The sequence below is a fragment of the Pleurodeles waltl genome, chromosome 6, assembly GCF_031143425.1.
Source record: "Pleurodeles waltl isolate 20211129_DDA chromosome 6, aPleWal1.hap1.20221129, whole genome shotgun sequence".
Taxonomy (NCBI): domain Eukaryota; kingdom Metazoa; phylum Chordata; class Amphibia; order Caudata; family Salamandridae; genus Pleurodeles; species Pleurodeles waltl.
This window is the reverse complement of record NC_090445.1, coordinates 1,254,670,301-1,254,689,620: the sequence shown is the minus strand read 5'-3', so window position 1 is coordinate 1,254,689,620 and position 19,320 is coordinate 1,254,670,301. Positions and strand designations below refer to the sequence as shown.

At 48.1% G+C, this 19,320-nt stretch overlaps 1 protein-coding gene across 1 annotated transcript in view; it reads left to right on the top strand.

The window, feature by feature from the left end:
- Nucleotides 1-19,320, top strand: part of LOC138300789 (cadherin-23-like) — an 834,147-nt gene that overhangs the window by 343,022 nt on the left and 471,805 nt on the right. The window lies entirely within an intron of this gene.

Below are 19,320 nucleotides of genomic sequence, written 5' to 3'. Positions count from 1 at the left end.
AAGCAGTGGGCAGCAGGCCAGCACAATAAAGCAACAGGCAGAGTGGTAGTCCCTACAGCAGCATCTAGCTCTTCTTCCTGCATAATTTCCTTAGTCCAGAAGGATTCTAACTATGTGGTGTCAGAGTGCCAGTGTTTATACCCATTTCTGTCTTTGAAGTAGGCAAACTTCAAAGAAAAGTCTTTGTAATGCACAGGACCCTTCCTTTCTCTGCCCCAAACACACTCCTGGGGGTTGGAGACTGATTTGTGTGAGGAAAGACACTGCCTTATTCAGGTGTGTCAGCTCCTCCCACCACTCTAGCTCAAGAAGACCCATCAGGGTATGCAGGGTACACCTCAGCTCCTTTTGTGTGGCTGTCTAGAATGAAAGCACAAACAGCTCAACTGTCCTGCTGACCCAGATGTGTATTCAGCAGACAGGCAGAGGCACAGAATGATTAAGCAAGAAAATGCACTTTCTAAAAGTTGCCTTTTTATACTCACAGTTCAAAAACCAGCTTCACCAAAAGATGTATTTTTAAAGTATGAGTTCAGAGACCCAAAATTCCTTATCTCTATCTGCTCCCAATAGGAAGTTACACTCAAAAGATATTTCAAGGCAATCCCCATGTTACACTATGGAAGAGATAGACTTTGCAATAGTGAAAACCAAATGTAACCGTATTTCACTAACAGGGCATGTAAAGCAGACCAGTACATGTCCTACCTTTTAAACACACCACACCCTGCCTAGGGAACTGCATTGGGCCTATTTTAGGAATGACTTACATGTAGTAAAAGGGAAGTATTGGGCCTGGCAAGTGGGTACACTGACCAGGAAGAAATGGCAGTTTAAGACTGCATATACAGACACTGCAGTGACAGGTCTGAGGCATGTTTACAGGGCTTCTCATGTCAGTGGCACAATCAGTGCTGCAGGCCCACTAGTAGTATTTGATTTACAGGCCCTGGGCCCACATTTTGCACTTCACTAGGGATTTACTAGCAAGTCAGATATGGCAATCATTGATAAACCAATCACCAATACAATTTAGACAGGGAGGATTTGCACTTTAGTACTGGTCAGCAGTGGTAAAGTGCCTAGAGTCCTAAAGCCAGTGAAAACTAAATTCAGCACAGGTTCAAAATCAGGAGGTTAGAAACAAAAAGACAGGGGAAACCATGCCAAGAGCTGACGTGTCTAACAATCAGGAGGTTAGAAACAAAAAGACAGGGGAAACCATGCCAAGAGCTGACGTGTCTAACAACCTTTAAGACAATTTATTAGGTACAGAAGAATGTAACAACCACACACCAAGCCTAATGATAGGTCAGTGAAAAAGTGGCCCAATGTCAGAAGAATATCAAATGCCATATTATCATAAAATCACCTTTGATGTCATTGCACAAAACCACACATGTATATTTTGTTCCTGTCTTATCATTTTCGTTCATGGGACTTAAGTACACAAACTATTGACAAAGTGAGAGACATTTATATGGATAACCCGCCATGCTCCATGCATCAGCAGGAAGCATTGACACAGAAGGCAGTATTCCAAAAGGAATCATGCCTATTTCCTCAAGGGAATCTCTTTCTGTGTCTTTAATGCAGAAATGATAGAATAGGTCTCTGTAGGAATTTGTAAAATGTCAGAGGTCGCAATTCTGGCACAAAATGAAATCCTCAAATGGATGATATTCTTCTGTTTCTTGCAAAACCCAGTGACTGCTTTTCTATTTTTTCACAGTAATCTACACAGCCATTTGCCGGCCCAGCTGTATTTAAGTGGTAGACCATATCCACCTCACTACTTTAAATGTCTTTGTACAGTATTGAATGCGTTCATACACCGCTGGACAAAAGAATAGCCTGGTTACACTGCAAACATATATACCTTTGCCATTAGGACTGTGCTGGTGCAGTAGAATGCTAAATGGCCAAATGGACTGAAATCAGGTGCTTTATTCAGGCGGAATATGCCATTTGCAAAAGCATCAGTCACAACTAACCACATAAATTAAATACTTCTAGTGGGCCTGCAGCGCTGCTTGTGCCACCCACTGAAGTAGACTTTCAAACCTGTCTCAGGCATGCTAGCGCAGGGCCTGTGTGCGAAGTTTTCTGCCACAGGGACCTGGCATCTAAATATACTTGCCAAGCCCAGAACTCCTTTTTTACTACCTGTAAGTCACCCCAAGGTACACCCTAGCTAGCCCTATGGGCAGGGTGCCATGTATGTAGAAGGCAGGATATGTGCCAGGTTACGTGGCCTGTCCTGGTAGTGACAAACAGCCTAACTTGGTGTCTCACTGCTGTGAGTGCTGCCTTCTCATAGGATTGCATTAAAAATGCCCTGCCTTATGTGTAAGAGGTATTGTCTGATTTATGAGGGGTAGCATTGGTGTGTTTGGTATGGTTGTGATGGTGATAATAAATGCTGCTTACTAGTGTAGGTGTATTTTTTATTACTATGACAGAAATGCCACTTTTAGAAAGTGCACATTTCTCTGTGCTTATGACTCTGGTGTTTTGCAGCTTGACTCCAATCCACGTCTGGGCAGAGTGACAGTTGGGGCTTTGTGCATACTTTTCAGACAGCCTGTACACAGGGAGGGTGGAGGTGTCACAGAGGTGCATCTGCATACTGAATAGTCTTCCTGGGCTTAGAGAAGGGAGAGGCAGGGCACACCTACATTTGTAAAGGCTGTGCCCTGGCCTCACACATTAGGGACGTTTACCCCCTGATGTTTTGAGCCTGTGTTGAAGGAGAGAGGGGGCCCTCCCAGAAACAGTTGTAACTGGTTGGAACCTCCTCTCCCCACCATTGTAAAACACTGCAAGGACTGAGTATAAGTACAGGGGACTTTTCTCCACAATTTGGAATCTCTTGAAGACATTTTAGAGCCGGACACAGAAGGATAGAAGGACTCACCAGAAACCGCCATGGACTGCTGCTGCTGTGCTGACCTGTGACCTGATTAGTCACTATAAGGAACTGCCTTTGCTTGCATCCTCTTTGTGCTGGCCTGTTGCTGAGCCCCTTCACCTGTGGGCCTTTCTCTGAAACTCAGCTCCCCCGGGGGCAGGGTGCTGTGGCCCCTGACCCCTAAAACCCTGTGAAGCACATGGAGTGCTCCATCACTCAACAAAAGCTAGCGCTCTGGGAAGAGCTTCATCTTTCCTTCATTTAGTGCTTTGGAGAAGCGCTTTCCAGTGCTGTGGTGCCTGGAATCACCCTCGCAGCCCGGGGAGGCTGTTCGACCCAACCACGAGTGAAGCGTGCTTCATGGTGCCCCCGGGGCACGAAGGAAACATTTCTTCCGAACACAGGAGCAAGCGTGCTCCTATTGGTGTCCCAGGGGCACCAGAAGGCCCTGATTCGGGCCGCAACTCCACCGAAGGCAGGAAGGAGAGGAGGACGCCTCTCCTTAGCCTGCCTAGCCTGCCGAGCCCAGGAGGGCTCTTTGTGGGATCGCGGGTGGGGTGGCAGCCTCGCCTGAGGCTCACCTGGGCTGCAGGTCCCTTGTGGGCCCCTCGTGGCCAGTGCCATTGTGGGGCTCCCCCCATCTGTAAGGGCCAGTGGAGGCCTTGGGGGGCCCTTAGTGACTGCGTGCCCCAGGAGGGCCCATTGCAAATAGGAGGGGGTGCGTGGCGCCCCCCTCCCCACTACACTGATTTGAGGACTTAGGCCCCCCTTGTGATGGCCGGTTGAGGCCCTAATTGCGGGCCTCTGAAGGGGCCTGTTAATAGCACAGAGGAGGTGCTTGCCGCTCTTCTCTGTCTCAGAGTAGCAGAGGCCCCCGTTTGGCATAGAGGAGCACCGGGGCCACCGTATTTTCATCTTCCAGGCACTAGTGGTGCCTTCATCATCAGACCAGGTACTTTTAAAGGGACAATATATATCAGAGGTTCTTGCTACAGACTTTGTTGATGCATATATTGCTTACCTGTTTATGGTGCCTTTATATATGTATGTAGGTGTTCCTATTATGTTTCTATGACTTGCCATATGTTTTATAATGTTGCTACTATGGGCGTTTATGATATTCTTATGTCAAGTGCTCTGGTGTAATACCGTATTTCGTGATTACTGCTTATGTTTCAGAATACTGAGCAACCTGTGTGTTATATGTGACTACTGCTAGTTTGCAGAGTAACTAATGTGTAGCATTCTGACAACTGCTAAGGTAGCAGGATACTACTGATATGTGATGTTTGGTCTAATAATTGAGTTGTGTACAATACAATATATTTTCATATAACTGGCTGTTGTGTTTCCTTTGTGGTGGGGATAGCGTGTCACGTGTGTTGGGTGTGTTGTGCAAACGCTTTACATATTGCCTCCAGGTTAGGCCTGACTGCTCGTGCCAAGCTACCAAGGGGGTGAGCTGGGGTTCTCTTGGACGTGAAACTCCCTTGCCCTGACTAGAGTGGGTGGGTTCTGCCTGGCTGAGGTGCATACCCTAGCCAACTAGAACCCCATTTCTAACAGTTTCTTTGTTATTTCAACACCTAATTCTAAAATCACTTTAAAATCGGTTTGCTTCAGTGAATTGTTTAGTTTATTTACACAAATTAAGATCTTATTAGCATGCCTTACTGTAATGTAATTTTAACCTTTGGTCTCTTCAGTGAATTTCTGGTGTTTTTTATTCATATTCAGCCAAAATCCTCTCTGAGTAATACTTTCAGTCATAGACGTCAGTGGGGTGAAAGCAGGAGCTGACTTCCGGAGGGCAGCCAACTCTCCACTTTGCATGGTCCTGCAGCCAGTCCTACATCCAACGCACAGTGGGTGGCAAAAACCCATGGACAGTGGGAGATTGGTTGCAGAACCTAAGCTGCCATCAGTCCCTGCTCCTAATCCAGCATGGGTGACAAACCCCCCTTGGGCATGGCCTTTGGCCAATTCCAGCATCGAGTTGACATAGGACCTGGACTTGGGCCAGCTCTGCTCCCAACCCAGCATTGCTGGCCTACCCCCCTGCTGGGCATGGCTTTTGGTCACCTAGGTTCTTAGTGCTTCTGCTGTTCAGACTAAAACTGTACCCTTCAACTCCCTCATCACTGCACCCCCATTCTGCTTCACAGTTCAGTACCTTTTTTCCTTGATTAACGTGGCTCCTCACCCTAGCACTCTCCATCTGTACTCTCTGAAGACAATGGACATTGACCTCATGGTCAAGCCCCATTTACCACCTGTCCTCCTTGTGCTGCATTCGTAACATCTCTGAATTGTAAGATAAATCACTAAAACATGCAATTTTTCCCTAACTTCTATGGAGTCACTTTCTCCACTCATACTCTGCCACGCTAATTATGCTGCAGTCTGATCATTGTAGATTGTTAAACTACTATTTGTTAGACCTGACAGCCTTAGGGTGGTCTTTCTCCAAACCTTTTGCCTTCTTTGCCTCACTTTTGCTGATCTGTTTTTGTTGGCCTTGGGACTTTGGCCAATTTACCACTTCTAACGAGTGCTAAAGTGCATGTGCTCACTCCCCTAAAATATGGTATCATTGTTGAATCCACAATTGGCATATTTAATTTACTTACAAGTCCCTAGTAAAGTGCACTATATGTGCTCAGGACCTGTAAACTAAATGCTGTTAGCGGGCCTGCTGCATTGCTTGTGCCACTCACTTGAGTAACCCTTTAAGCCTGTCTCAGTCCTGTCACCGCAGAGCCTGTATGTACAGTTTCACTGCCACGTCGTCTTGGCATTTAAAACCCTTTGTCAAGCCTTACACTTCCCTGTTATTACCCTGAGGTGGGCCCTGGGTTGCCCATAGGGCAGGGTAGGGTGTAAGTAAAAGCCAGGACATATACTTTTTAGTTTTTCATGTCCTAGTAATGTAAAACTCCCAAATTCGTTTTTTACTACTGTGAGGCCTACCCCTCTCATAGGAAAATGTTGGGGATTCCTTAATACACCTATTAAGTGTAATTCCTGACTGAGAAATGAGGTGTATAATTTTTTAAAGAATAACTGCAATTGTAGTGCTTAGAATCTAAAAGCGCCAACCGGGGCAATCTGGTCGCATTAGACTGGGGTAAATCCAAAGTTCAGGCCGACCATCATGGAGAGCAGGCTGGCTACAAGGACCAACCTTGTTCCATTGAAAACAGGTTGTTTTGCCAGTGAGGATCCAAGGTGAGGAGCAAGGGAGGTCATGCAAATGTAATGTGTCAGTTTCGATCTGTGCAGTCAGGGAATGTGTCATCGTCAAGCCACGCAGTCATCGATGCAATGTCCTCGAGGTGCAGCATCAAGCCCTTTACGATGAAGGTGATGCATAGCTCGACTTCCACTGATTGTTTTTTGTCTTTTTGGTCGTGTTTTTTCAATAACTTAGGATCTATTTTGTTAACTTGGTGTGGGTTATGTCTGTGTGGTGTTTTCACTGTTTTACTGTTTTAAGTGTTGCCCAAATACTTTACACATTGCATCTTAACTTAAGACTGACTTCTCTGCGCCAAGCTACCAGAGGTTGAACACAGGTTAATGTAGGGTGTGTTTCTGACTTACTCTGACTACGATTGTGGCCCCTACTTAGACAGGGTGCATACCTCTGCCTACTAGAGCCCCAGTTTCTAACATTATTCTGCTCATTTCAAGAAATGTTCAAATTGACTTCACTGACATACACACCACCAAAAGATGTCTTTTATGACACCTTTTGCCAAATAATTTTTGTAATTTATCTGGTGAATTTTACTCTTCTGTTTCTTGTCTGTTTCGGTCTATGCTTCATTAAAACACCATCTTGTGGTACTATGTCAAAAACCTGAAAATATATCAATAAAACCTGGCAATTTTGTACCTGAGGCCCTGTAGCTCTAATCACTGACTAATCCGCACTATTCATATTTCATTAAAAAATAAACTGGCATTTTCCAATGCATGGTTAGACTCAATGTGGTGTTAATAAGAGGGGAAATTTATTTCCTGAATATATCTGATTTGAGAATTTTTTTTAAATTTCCCAAACCCTCTGTTAACTGCATTCCTTAATTTGTAAAAGGGAGAATGTAAGTGCCCGAAGCTCTACTCAGAAAGCTGTGGCTGGTGAAATTAAATGTCAGTGCAATGAATACTAAAGCTGGTAGCCTTAAATCCACCTCATGCCTCTTTAATCCAAAACACTCCCTGTCCCTTTATCTTAGTCTTGCAGGTTCCTGCTTTCTCCCTATTTCCACCTTTCTTTTCCTCTGTCAGCCCTATTTGTGTGATTTTCCCTCATTTGCTCTAGAACAGTGATACTCAAAGTACAGCCCTGATGGTGCCTGTGACCATCCTTACCTTTGCTTGCAGCCATCCACTTCTCACTACCCCGGTGAGCAGTAGCACTGGGCTGCTGAGTACTGATACTCAGAAAAAGATTTAAATAATCGGGCAAGCATTTAATTTACACGTTTGCTGTCATGAAAGGAAAACAAGCAAATGTTTTACATATTCACATTGTGCAGTTCAGCACCTAGATGGATATCCCCTGCCCTCTCTCATTTTACATAATAAAATTAGTACTTGTCTTTAATTCTTAACCCATGAGTTTAGTGCTTGGATTTCAGACTGAAGCTACTTGAAGGGTTGGCTTGTTTAGGCTAGAGGGTTCAAAATGACCTTGATTTGAACCACAGGTTCAAGGTGAAGGCTTGGCCTTCAGTGGCTCAACAGCCACTCCCACATACTGGCAATTAAGGGGACAAAGACATATGAAGGATCTGTATTGTCTATCATCAAACAATTGGGTGAAGTATATTTCGGGAACACCCAGGATTTGCCATTAATTGGGATAAACCATTGATGTTTCTGGTGGGAAAATGCGTGCCAGGATGGGAGCTGAACCTGCCACTGTGAATATACCAAACCCAGTTTAAATACATGGGGATTTGGATCACAAAAAGTCAGGCCCTGCACTATAAAGCAAATTGAGCCCCCTGCTCTGAAAATTGGAGAAGGATGTCAGACATTGGCAAACATTACCGCTTTCGCTCTTAGGGATGGTTGCGATGTATACGATAGTGCCTCTCCCCAGGTTTCTGTATATACTCCAGAACAGCCCATGGAAAATTGCAGATAGTTTCTTCATGAGGATGGATGCATTGTGCTGTCACGTTGGCTCACATTGCACCAATGAGGCTGCTGCATTTGGGAGGCGGCATCACCTGAATTGTGGGGAACTGAGTTCAATCCCATACCATGTCACAGCTGTCAGCCTACTCCATTTCCGGCCAGCTAGCAGCGCCTCACCTATGCCAGAGAGCAGGGGTGATTTCTGGCAGCTGGGCATATGACATTGTGAGCTCTCAGGGAAATCATGGTGGATCAGATCTTATCCTTTTCTTCCAGTTACATTCGTCTCGCATGCAAAGACAAACAGAAGCAGAAAATGGCTCAATAAGGTTTACTGAATCAGTTGCATTTTAGATAAAAAGACTATGGGGGTCATTCTAACTTTGGCGGGCGGCGGAGGCCGCCCACCAAAGTAACCCCGTCGAAAGACCGCGGGGGTCATTTCGACTTTCCCGCTGGGCCGGCGGGCGACCGCCAAAAGGGCGCCCGCCGGCCCAGCGGGAAAGACCCTGCAACAATGAAGCCGGCTCCGAATGGAGCCGGCGGAGTTGCAGGGGTGCGACGGGTGCAGTAGCACCCTTTGCAATTTTCACTGTCTGCAAAGCAGACAGTGAAAATCTTAATGGGGCCCTGTTAGGGGGCCCCTGCACTGCCCATGCCAGTGGCATGGGCAGTGCAGGGGCCCCCAGGGGCCCCACGACACCCGTTCCCGCCAGCCTGGTTCTGGCGGTGTAAACCGGCAGAAACAGGCTGGCGGGAAGGGGGTCGGAATCCCCATGGCGGCAGTGCAAGCCGGGCCAGGGGAAATCCGGCGGGAAACCGCCGGATCCCCTTTTCTGACCGCGGCTTTACCGCCGCAGTCAGAATGGCCCTGGAAGCACCGCCAGCCTGTTGGCGGTGCTTCCGTTGCCCTCCACCCAGGCGGTCATAGACCGCCAGGGTTGGAATGAGGGCCATGGACTGCAATAATTAGGATGATTAAACATACTAAGAACAGAATGGTGACTAGAAAAGTGAAACACAAGAAAGGCCCCCCATGCTGTCACTATGCAAGGTGTGTGATTCTTACCTAAGCCACCAATGTTCTATGTTAGCTACCCTTATTAGATCGGGGAGCTCACCTTGCCTCCCTGTAAGGAAATGCCTCCTTGGCATGGTTACCCCCTGACTTTTTGCCTTTGCTGATGCTATGTTTTGAATTGAAAGTGTGCTGAGGCCTGCTAACCAGGCCCCAGCACCAGTGTTCTTTCCCTAACCTGTACTTTAACCCTGGCATCCAGATAAGTCCCTTGTAACTGGTACCTCTGGTACCAAGGGCCCTGATGCCAGGGAAGGTCTCTAAGGGCTGCAGCATGTATTATGCCACCCTAAGAGACCCCTCACTCAGCACAGACACACTGCTTACCAGCTTGTGTGTGCTAGTGAGAACAAAATGAGTAAGTCGACATGGCACTCCCCTCAGGGTGCCATGCCAGCCTCTCACTGCCTATGCAGTATAGGTAAGACACCCCTCTAGCAGGCCTTACAGCCCTAAGGCAGGGTGCACTATACCATAGGTGAGGGTACCAGTGCATGAGCACTGTGCCCCTACAGTGTCTAAACAAAACCTTAGACATTGTAAGTGCAGGGTAGCCATAAGAGTATATGGTCTGGGAGTCTGTTTTACACGGACTCCACAGCACCATAATGGCTACACTGAAAACTGGGAAGTTTGGTATCAAACTTCTCAGCACAATAAATGCACACTGATGCCAGTGTACATTTTATTGTAAAATACACCACAGAGGGCACCTTAGAGGTGCCCCCTGAAACTTAACCGACTATCTGTGTAGGCTGACTGGTTCCAGCAGCCTGCCACACTAGAGACATGTTGCTGGCCCCATGGGGAGAGTGCCTTTGTCACTCTGAGGCCAGTAACAAAGCCTGCACTGGGTGGGGATGCTAACACCTCCCCCAGGCAGGAGCTGTAACACCTGGCGGTGAGCCTCAAAGGCTCACCCCTTTGTCACAGCCCCGCAGGACACTCCAGCTAGTGGAGTTGCCCGCCCCCTCCGCCCCCGGCCCCCCACTTTTGGCGGCAAGGCCGGAGAAAATAATGAGAATAACAATGAGGAGTCACTGGCCAGTCAGGACAGCCCCTAAGGTGTCCTGAGCTGAGGTGACTCTAACTTTTAGAAATCCTCCATCTTGCAGATGGAGGATTCCCCCAATAGGATTAGGGATGTGACCCCCTCCCCTTGGGAGGAGGCACAAAGAGGGTGTACCCACCCTCAGGGCTAGTAGCCATTGGCTACTAACCCCCCAGACCTAAACACGCCCTTAAATTTAGTATTTAAGGGGTTCCCTGAACCTAAAGATTTAGATTCCTGCAACTACAAGAAGAAGGACTGCCGAGCTGAAAGACCCCTGCAGAGGAAGACCAGAAGACACCAACTGCCTTGGCCCCAGACTTACCGGCCTGTCTCCTGCCTTCCAAAGAACCTGCTCCAGCGACGCTTTCCAAGGGACCAGCGACCTCTGAATCCTCTGAGGACTGCCCTGCTTCGAAAAAGACAAGAAACTCCCGAGGACAGCGGCACTGCTCCAAAAGAACTGCAACTTTGTTACAAGGAGCAGATTTAAAGACCCCTGCAATTCCCCGCAAGAAGCGTGAGACTTGCAACACTGCACCCGGCGACCCCGACTCGACTGGTGGAGAACAACCAACTCAGGGAGGACCCTCCGGCGACTCTATGACTGTGAGTAACCAAAGTTGTCCCCCCTGAGCCCCCACAGCGACGCCTGCAGAGGGAATCCCCAGGCTCCCCCTGACCGCGACGGTCTGAACTCCATTTCCCGACGGCTGGAAAAGGCCCTGCACCCGCAGCCCCCAGCCCCTAAAGAAACAGAACTTCTGTGCAGGAGTGACCCCCAGGAGGCCCTCTCCCTTGCCCAGGTGGTGGCTACCCCGAGGAGCCCCCCCCTTGCCTGCCTGCATCGCTGAAGAGACCCCTTGGTCTCCCATTGAAACCTGAAGGAAACCCGACGCGTGTCTGCACACTGCACCCGGCCGCCCCCGCGCTGCTGCGGGTGTACTTTCTGTGCTACTTTGTGTCCCCCCCAGTGCCCTACAAAACCCCCCTGGTCTGCCCTCCGAAGACGCGGGTACTTACCTGCTGGCAGACTGGAACCGGGGCACCCCCTTCTCTCTATTATAGCCTATGTGTTTTGGGCACCTCTTTGACCTTTGCACCTGACCGGCCCTGAGCTGCTGGTGTGATAACTTTGGGGTTGCTCTGAACCCCCAACGGTGGGCTACCTTGGACCAAAAACTGAGAACTGTAAGTGACTTACTTACCTGTGAAAACTAACAATAACTTACCTCCCCCAGGAACTGTGAAAATTGCACTGTGTCCACTTTTAAAACAGCTTATTGTGTTCTATGACAAAAGTATTCATGCTAATGTAATGATTCAAAGTTCCTAGAGTACTTACCTGCAATACCTTCCAAACAAGCTATTACATGTGAAATTTGAACCTGTGGTTCTTAAAATAAACTAAGAAAATATATTTTTCTATAACAAAACCTATTGGCTGGATTTGTCTCTGAGTGTGTGTACCTCATTTATTGTCTATGTGTATGTACAACAAATGCTTAACACTACTCCTTGGATAAGCCTACTGCTCGACCACACTACCACAAAATAGAGCATTAGTATTATCTCTTTTTACCACTATTTTACCTCTAAGGGGAACCCTTGGACTCTGTGCATGCTATTCCTTACTTTGAAATAGCACATACAGAGCCAACTTCCTACACTCCCCAAACGTACTCTTGCAAAGTTAACTTCATGGAGGCGAACAATTATGGCCAAACTCGCTGGGGGCATTCTCATATCACTGAGCACCTCCCAGAGTTTGTCTCTGGGGACATGTTAAATGCAATTTTCAGGTCTATGAAGGCTACATATAGAACCCCCCCTCCCTATCACTACAACTTTCCACTACAAGAGCATGAGCAAAAAAACCTGGTCGATAGTGCTCGTTTTGGACCTGAAGCCAGACTGAAACGGTGACAAGATGTTATTGTCAGTAATCCAGTGCTAGATTTTAGATAGCAGAGTGTGACAGAATACCTTTTTGTATTGTGTCCATGAGGCTTATGGGCCTATAGTTAACAGGTGAGGACCTGTCGCCTTTCTTATAGATATGTATTACCTCAGCACCCCTCCATGACTCGGGAATTAGTGCTCCCCTAGCAATTGCGTTGGATAGCAATAAAATGTACTGAGCCTAATTATCTTTGTTATGCAAAAAAAAGGTCACCAGGGATGCCATCAGGCCAACGGCTTTGGAATGTATTATGTTGCTAATGGTTTAACGTATAAGAGGGTAAGGAAAAGGACTGGTTGTAGGTTGGCTCTCTATGTTGTAAAGAGAGATAAAATGATGAAACCATTCCGGGGCTGAATATTATTGCCAGAGGGGGCAGCACCCCCGTTGCTGCCATTGCTTACCAGAGACCAGAAAGATTTGGACTCCTTGTGTTCACAGGCATCCTTAACACGCCTCCACCAATCCTCATCCCATACCCGCCTGGCCTTGCTTCGTGTCAGCTTGTACTTCTTCCGCAAGGTCCTGACGAGGGGAACATCTTTCTGCTTAATTGCCCTAACTAAGTTTGCCCAGGTCAGCCTACACTCTCGATTAAATTATGGGACTCTGTCACTGGCTGGTGATCAATGGGAGAATTGGGGAGTTGGCATGGTAAATGACTGCGACAATCTTTTAAAGAACCCAGTGTGAATGTTTAAGAAGGAGGAACAACTCACCGCCTCCTCGTCCAGCTTAGCCATGAATGCCACGCAAGACAGGTCTTGGCCAATGCTGCAGAAGATATCATCATGGAGGGCAACCTTACACCATCTTATACAGTGTCTATTGTTCGAAGACTGTACCCCCCTGGTTACTTGGTTGGGAGGGGCACAGATTGTGCCCTTTCCCATGGGGACTCTACGCTGAGGCAAAGAGGGTTGTGATCGCTGTAGGTTAGATTCCTAACTACCATGTTGTCCACTAGAAACCAATGTCTGAGATTGATCAAGATATAATCAATGCGGCTCTTCCCCTGTGGGCCACTAAACTTATAGGCAGCATGCTTATCAGATTTTGGCCTTCCTTTGACTGCCCTAAGACCTAGGCCAAGAGACAGGGCCTTCAGCTGCAAAGCGGCTTGGTACCACTTCTTCACAGGGGGGAGCTTGAGGTTAGGAATGTGCCAGATGTCGTCGTCTTCCAGGTAATCACCCTTGTCGCTCAAACCAAGGGGTTTGAACGTGACATTGAAGTCCCTTGCTACGATAAGGGCATGATTGGGGATCTCACGCCCAACAAGGTCTTGAGAGACTGCAAGGTGTCAAAATAATTGCCCCCCCTTATCCCCCTGGCATAGATGTTGAATATGCCAATGGCAGTTGTCCCAGGCCCCTTGAGGCTGATGCCTAGGATATCAAGGCTATCCATAGGAAACCATTTCACTGAACACTGTAGTGCAATTTTCACCCATACCAAAAGTACCCTGATGGACGGCCTGCTTTCCTGGGAGTAGCGGGAAGATGGTAGGTTGCCTAGCCTGGTTTATAGGCTGGTTCAACAAACCATGTTTCCTGAAAGATGCATATCTCAAAAGACTCCATGAGGGCATTCCAGTGGGGCAGCAATAGTTTGGACTGAAGTCCTGCCACGTTCCAGGAGACAATGTTTACTTTTGGTCGAGCACACTTTGTATTTGGCAAGAGAGGAGAGTTGGCCAAAGAGTCTGACCGAACTGCAGACAGACTACATGCATCATTAGGGGCGGATAAGGCTACCTGAGATGGAATATTAGAAACCTTCCTGCTGCTAAGATGACACAGACCTACTAGATGGCCTATATCATGGTGACAGCCAGCAGATCTCGCAGGACCAGTGAAGCCACCTGGGGAGGCCTGTGACTCGACCGTCTGAGAGGTCACTCTAAATTGAAACAGGCAGAACCGTCATCATAAGCACATCGGAGGGCAACACGTGAAAGGCAGATCAAACTTAAACAAGATAATGGACCCACCCGGGGGATGGCTCTTTGATCCAAAGCCACTAGATCTTCAACTAACTGCCCATTTGCTGTGAGGAATTTAATGCAATCAAAAAGGGAACTCGGAGAACTATGCCGTCTGGCCCTCAGAATGTCTTTTCTGATTACAGAAAGGCATCCTCTGCTGTGACAGGTCCAGTGTGTGGCCTTGTTTATCAATGAGACCTCACCTTCAAACCCCCCATGAGTTAAGTTTGGGTACATACATCATAAAGTTTTTACGAGGGGAAGGAGTGGTAATACTGGCTTCATGAGGTCTACAAGGGTGTCGGCCATCCCGTGATGCAGAAGGTAGGGTTCTATGGCCTTTACTCTGCGGGCAGCTAGAGGAAGTTCCACCTAGCTTGCCCATGAATGCAAAACAATCCTTGAGGCAAGCACCGACGGGGATCCTAGGGATTGTGTTCTCATGTACCTCACCTGGGTCTACAACAGAATAGCCTACAGGAGGGGACAAAGAAGGATCAATGGATGTCCGAGCTAAAACAATTGGTCGTAGCAGAGTTAGCGGTGCCCTCCCAGCATTTTCTCACCCTCGCTTCATAAGACACCCCACAGTGGCCAAAATATCATCAATAACAGACTTGAGGGATGTTATTTCTGACCTGAGTGCATAGATGCAGCCACATAGGTCGTCAGATACAGCAGTAAGAAATGCCCGGTGATGAAGTGAGCAGCCTACCCCAACTTGGGCAGGAGCAACTGCGAGATGTAGAAATATTAGAAGGGCTTGAAAGTGGTAAAGATGATTGATACAAGGGATAGGAGAAATGGGGGCGACTAGCACCAAGCCGTTTGGAGGGATCCGTTGGGTTTTTAGATATTGCATTGGTTTTGCTCCCCGCCCGGTCCCATCGGCTCACACCAAACATGGGTTAAAGGACTGCAATATGGGGATAATAAAGTCTTAAAGCTATCAATAGATTTAATGTGGTTGGGACTATACACTTGCCTCCTGCAGAGGGGCCTAGAATGGTAGTGGCATAGTGAACACTTTTAAAATGTTTCCATTCACCAACTCAACCTGCTGCTGCTAAAATAATTTTATGGACTTTGTAGTGGAAGAAAGTAGAAAGTGTGATCTGATAGAGACTCGTAGTTGCAGATTCTTGCCTTTGAATTTCCCAGGCGTCAGACTGGATCCTGAAACTTTTGCTTGAGCAATGCCCCTGCGCGTACCGTCAGGTGGCTCCATTTGGTTTCATGTGGTGTCTTCTGTGTCATTGGCTCCAGATGTGATGTCACAGTAACTTATATAGGCACCAACAAGGAGCGCAGATGTCAGTTATTTTCTTTCTGTGCCAGTTATTGCAGATCTGGAGAGAGCTACCCCATTGTCATGTTTTTGAGTGGCTTTTTTCAACGTTTTGTTGAGTATTTTTGTGAAGTGTGTTAAGATGACAACTAGAAAGGTACGATTCAAGCCATGTTGTGCCTGTCACTGTGCCCTGGGTTACAGACCCTCACCTTGTCTGACTATGGTGTCTCGGGCCAGACCACGACTCGAAGTCCTGCTCGGACTGCGGGCCATGGCCGTCCGGCACGACTCCTAGGAGGTTATGGTCCCAGTTGAGGAGAAGGTTGTGAGACCACACCAGGAACCCTAGGTTCTCTTCTTCCCACTCGAGGTCCCCAGGGCACTTGAAAAGAAGAATTCTAAGCCCACTTCAACTTCACCTCATCCATCGGCTGACATGTTTGGAACAGTGGTGTTCCAGGCACGATTCCGCCAAATCCATGCCAGGTCCGACTCTGCGCCTCCTTCCATTTCTGGGAGCCAGAATGGCCCCCGCTCAGGTAAAATAATTTTACGAGGTCAAGCACTGCATGTTTGAGTGTGCCGACAACCTCTGTAGTCCCTTTGGGCTCCACTGGGTTGAAGGAGGCCCCATTAAGTACTGTGCCAGTGGCTTTGGCCTTAGCTCCCGTGGGGGTCTCATGGATCAGGATCTGGACTGGCGCCGGTCATACCCACGCAACCTTTTCTGGCACCCGTCACAACATCAATGCTCCTGGCACCACTGGTGCCCACCAGCAGTGTGAGCCCCATTCTAATTGCAGGTGACCTAGAGCCGGAACAGTGTTGCACGACGCCTATTCTGGCGCCGATGGTCCCTACAGGTGCCAGATCAATGCCTCAGCATTATTTTCAACAGGCAGGCATAAAAGAAGATTGGAAAGGAGACTGTACCCCCTAAAACACCAGTTAGAGAGGTCTACGGACTGGTATGAGGAGCTAGAAGATGCCAGTGGGCTGGACACCTCTCCAGATACTGGCTTGCTCTCTCCCTCTTCTCTGGTTATGGAGGAGCGAACTTCTTGTGCAATGGTGGTGCGTAGGGCGGCGGCAGTCCTCAAATTGACTTAATTGGCAGTCAAGACAAACCTCTTGACTGAAGTGCTTCAGCATGGGGCTGCCACTTCTGAACCCCTCCTTCCTTTTAATGAGGCACTTACTGACGTCCTGCTGAGAACTTCGTCCAAACCCAGCACAGGGACTCCTGTAAATAGGATGATTGCCCACCACCATCGCCCTGAACTGGGAGGCCCTAGTTTCTGAGCTGACACCCCACTCCTGACAGATTGGTAGTTCAAGTCTCAACTTCCTGTGGCACATTCCCTTCCACTCACCTGAACAGGGAATCCAAAAGGCTGGACCAGCTTGGGAAGAAGATATCTTCTTCCACCTGCCTGGCATTGAGGTCGGTGAATACCTCATGCTTATTGAGCCATTTCTTGCACACCTTATGAGATACAGTTGTGCAAATGTTGGCCCAGGTTCAGAGGAAGCCTGGGCTATCCTCTCCCAGGCCGGGAAAGACGGGAGAGATGCAGCAAAGTTCACCATTGGGTGTGGCCTGGATAGGACTGACTCACTGGGCAGAGCGGTTTCACGATGGTGGCCTTAGGGTGCGACATCTGGCTGAGAATGTCTGGCTTTTTGGGGGATGTCCAGGCAAACCTTGTGGACATGCCTTTCCATGGGACTCACTCGTTTGGCAAGAAGGCAGACTCAGTGGTGGAGCGCTTTAAGGACTCTCTGGCTACAGCCAAGTCCTTGGGCCTCTTGGCGACTCTGCATCTACTGGCTGTCTTTTGCCCTTTTTATGGTCACGGAAGGGGTGTACTACCAGGATAACCCTATGCCACCCACCATCCAGCGCAAGCTTCCTGAGGACTTGGGTGCGGTGCCTTCATACCTAGAGGGTTTGGAAGTCAGAAGATGTCTGCCACTCAGACCCTGGCAGCTGCAGCCTCCAAGCCCTTGTAGTTTCATTCTGCAGACCGTGCTTGTCCAGTTTAAGGGAGAATTCAACATCATCTCCTCCACTGGCAGTCCATTACATTGGACGCTTGGGTTCTGCAGATCATTCTGACGGGCTATGCACTGCCTTTCCAATCTTTTCCTCCCCCAATACTGCCAACTTTCGAACGGCTGGTGGAGGATCATTTGGCTCTGCTCTGAGAGAAAGTTACAGCTCTCTTTGCAAAGGGAGCCAAAGAAGGGGTCCCGATATCAGAAGTAGGAGGGGGATGTTATTCCCACTAGTTTCTGATACCCAAAAAGAACAAGGTTTTTCGCCGTATCCTAGACCTACGGACTGTCACTCTCTTCCTCAAGAAGGAGCTGTGCAAGATGCTCATGTTGACCCAGGTCTTGTCTGCCCTAGACCATGAAGACTGGTTGGTAGCACTGAACTTACAGGATGCATAGTTTCACAGTCCCATCCTTCCTGCCCACAAGTGTTACCTGGGGTTCAAGGTAGGCCACGAGCACTTTTGGTTGACCGTGCTCCCATTTGGCCTTACAAATGCCCCTCAGGTGTTCACCAAGGTGATGGCAGCTGGTGTACCTCATCTGCACAGGTTAGGGGTTTCAGTCTACTCCTACCTTGATGACTGGCTGGTGAAGTCGGGCTCGTCTCTACCAGATAATGCATTACTGAAGGTAAGTGACTTGTTCTAAAATGCTCCTCACACCAAACAACTAGTAGCTGTGCAGAAGATCGTCAGCACTGTTACATCTATTATCCTCTGTGGACACTCACCAGATAGCTCTGTAATACTCCTACCATTATACAGACATCTGTACCTGGGAACTGAACTTCCATGCAAATGTTTCTAGTTCCCAACTGATTTCTGAGATTATATTTACCAAAACGTTTTCTCCTCAAGCAGAATGAAAAACCTGTGTTTGATTGGAAAATCTCAAAGTAAATGGATTTATATGGTTCTATTTGGCAAATAACACACACTATTTTACTAGGGGTGTTAACTTCAAATTTTCCAACAATCACACTGGCATATCGGGATAAAATACATTGTATGAGAAGCAGAGCATGAGGGGAGGTTAAGGGGCAGTGGAAGGGATAGCACTCTGCATTGTTAGGATTATGTAAAAGACGATATGCTGAAAGATAACCAACAGTTTTAGGAACTTCAAAACAGAGAGAAGAGAGGGGGGGTGTGTGTATGTTTTAGTCTGTGCGTGTACATAAACATCCTAGGTGAACTCTGACAACCACCTCACCCTACCCAAATGAAAACACCTGTACAGTAGTGGCTCGCGGGGCGAAGAAGGGACAGGGAGTGAGTGGAGGGGGGTCAATACACATCAATTTAATGTGGCCCTGTGGCCAATCCTGACACTGCTCGGAACAGCATCAGGATTGGCTGGGAGCGCCCAGCCATGTTGCTCCCAGGCAGACTGGGAGCCTGGGCATGCTCTCTACAGCCTGGCAACTGTGTTGCTGGGCTGGAGAGAGCCTACTGCGCACGTGTGTTTGGCCAGCTGGAGACGGTTGGCTAAACACACATGCACTCTAAGGGGGAGTGCTGTGCAATCCCACCCACTGCTCGCCACCCCGTGGCCCGCCTCATTAAGAAGAAAAGGAATATAAACAAAGTTTATTATTGTTTTCTTTTAAAGGTTTTGCAGCTGCCTCTGCTAGCGATGGGGCAACTCTCCTCCGCCCTAACGGAGGAGCCGCCCATGCACCTGTATCCAACTATTTAGGAGATAATATATTTATTAGGGGGTGTAACACCCCATACACCCTCCCCCCGAAGCTACGTCCATGTATTTCACTTTTACGGGGTCCTCCAGAGCACTTTTGGACAATTGAAGTATCTTGGCAGGTTGTAA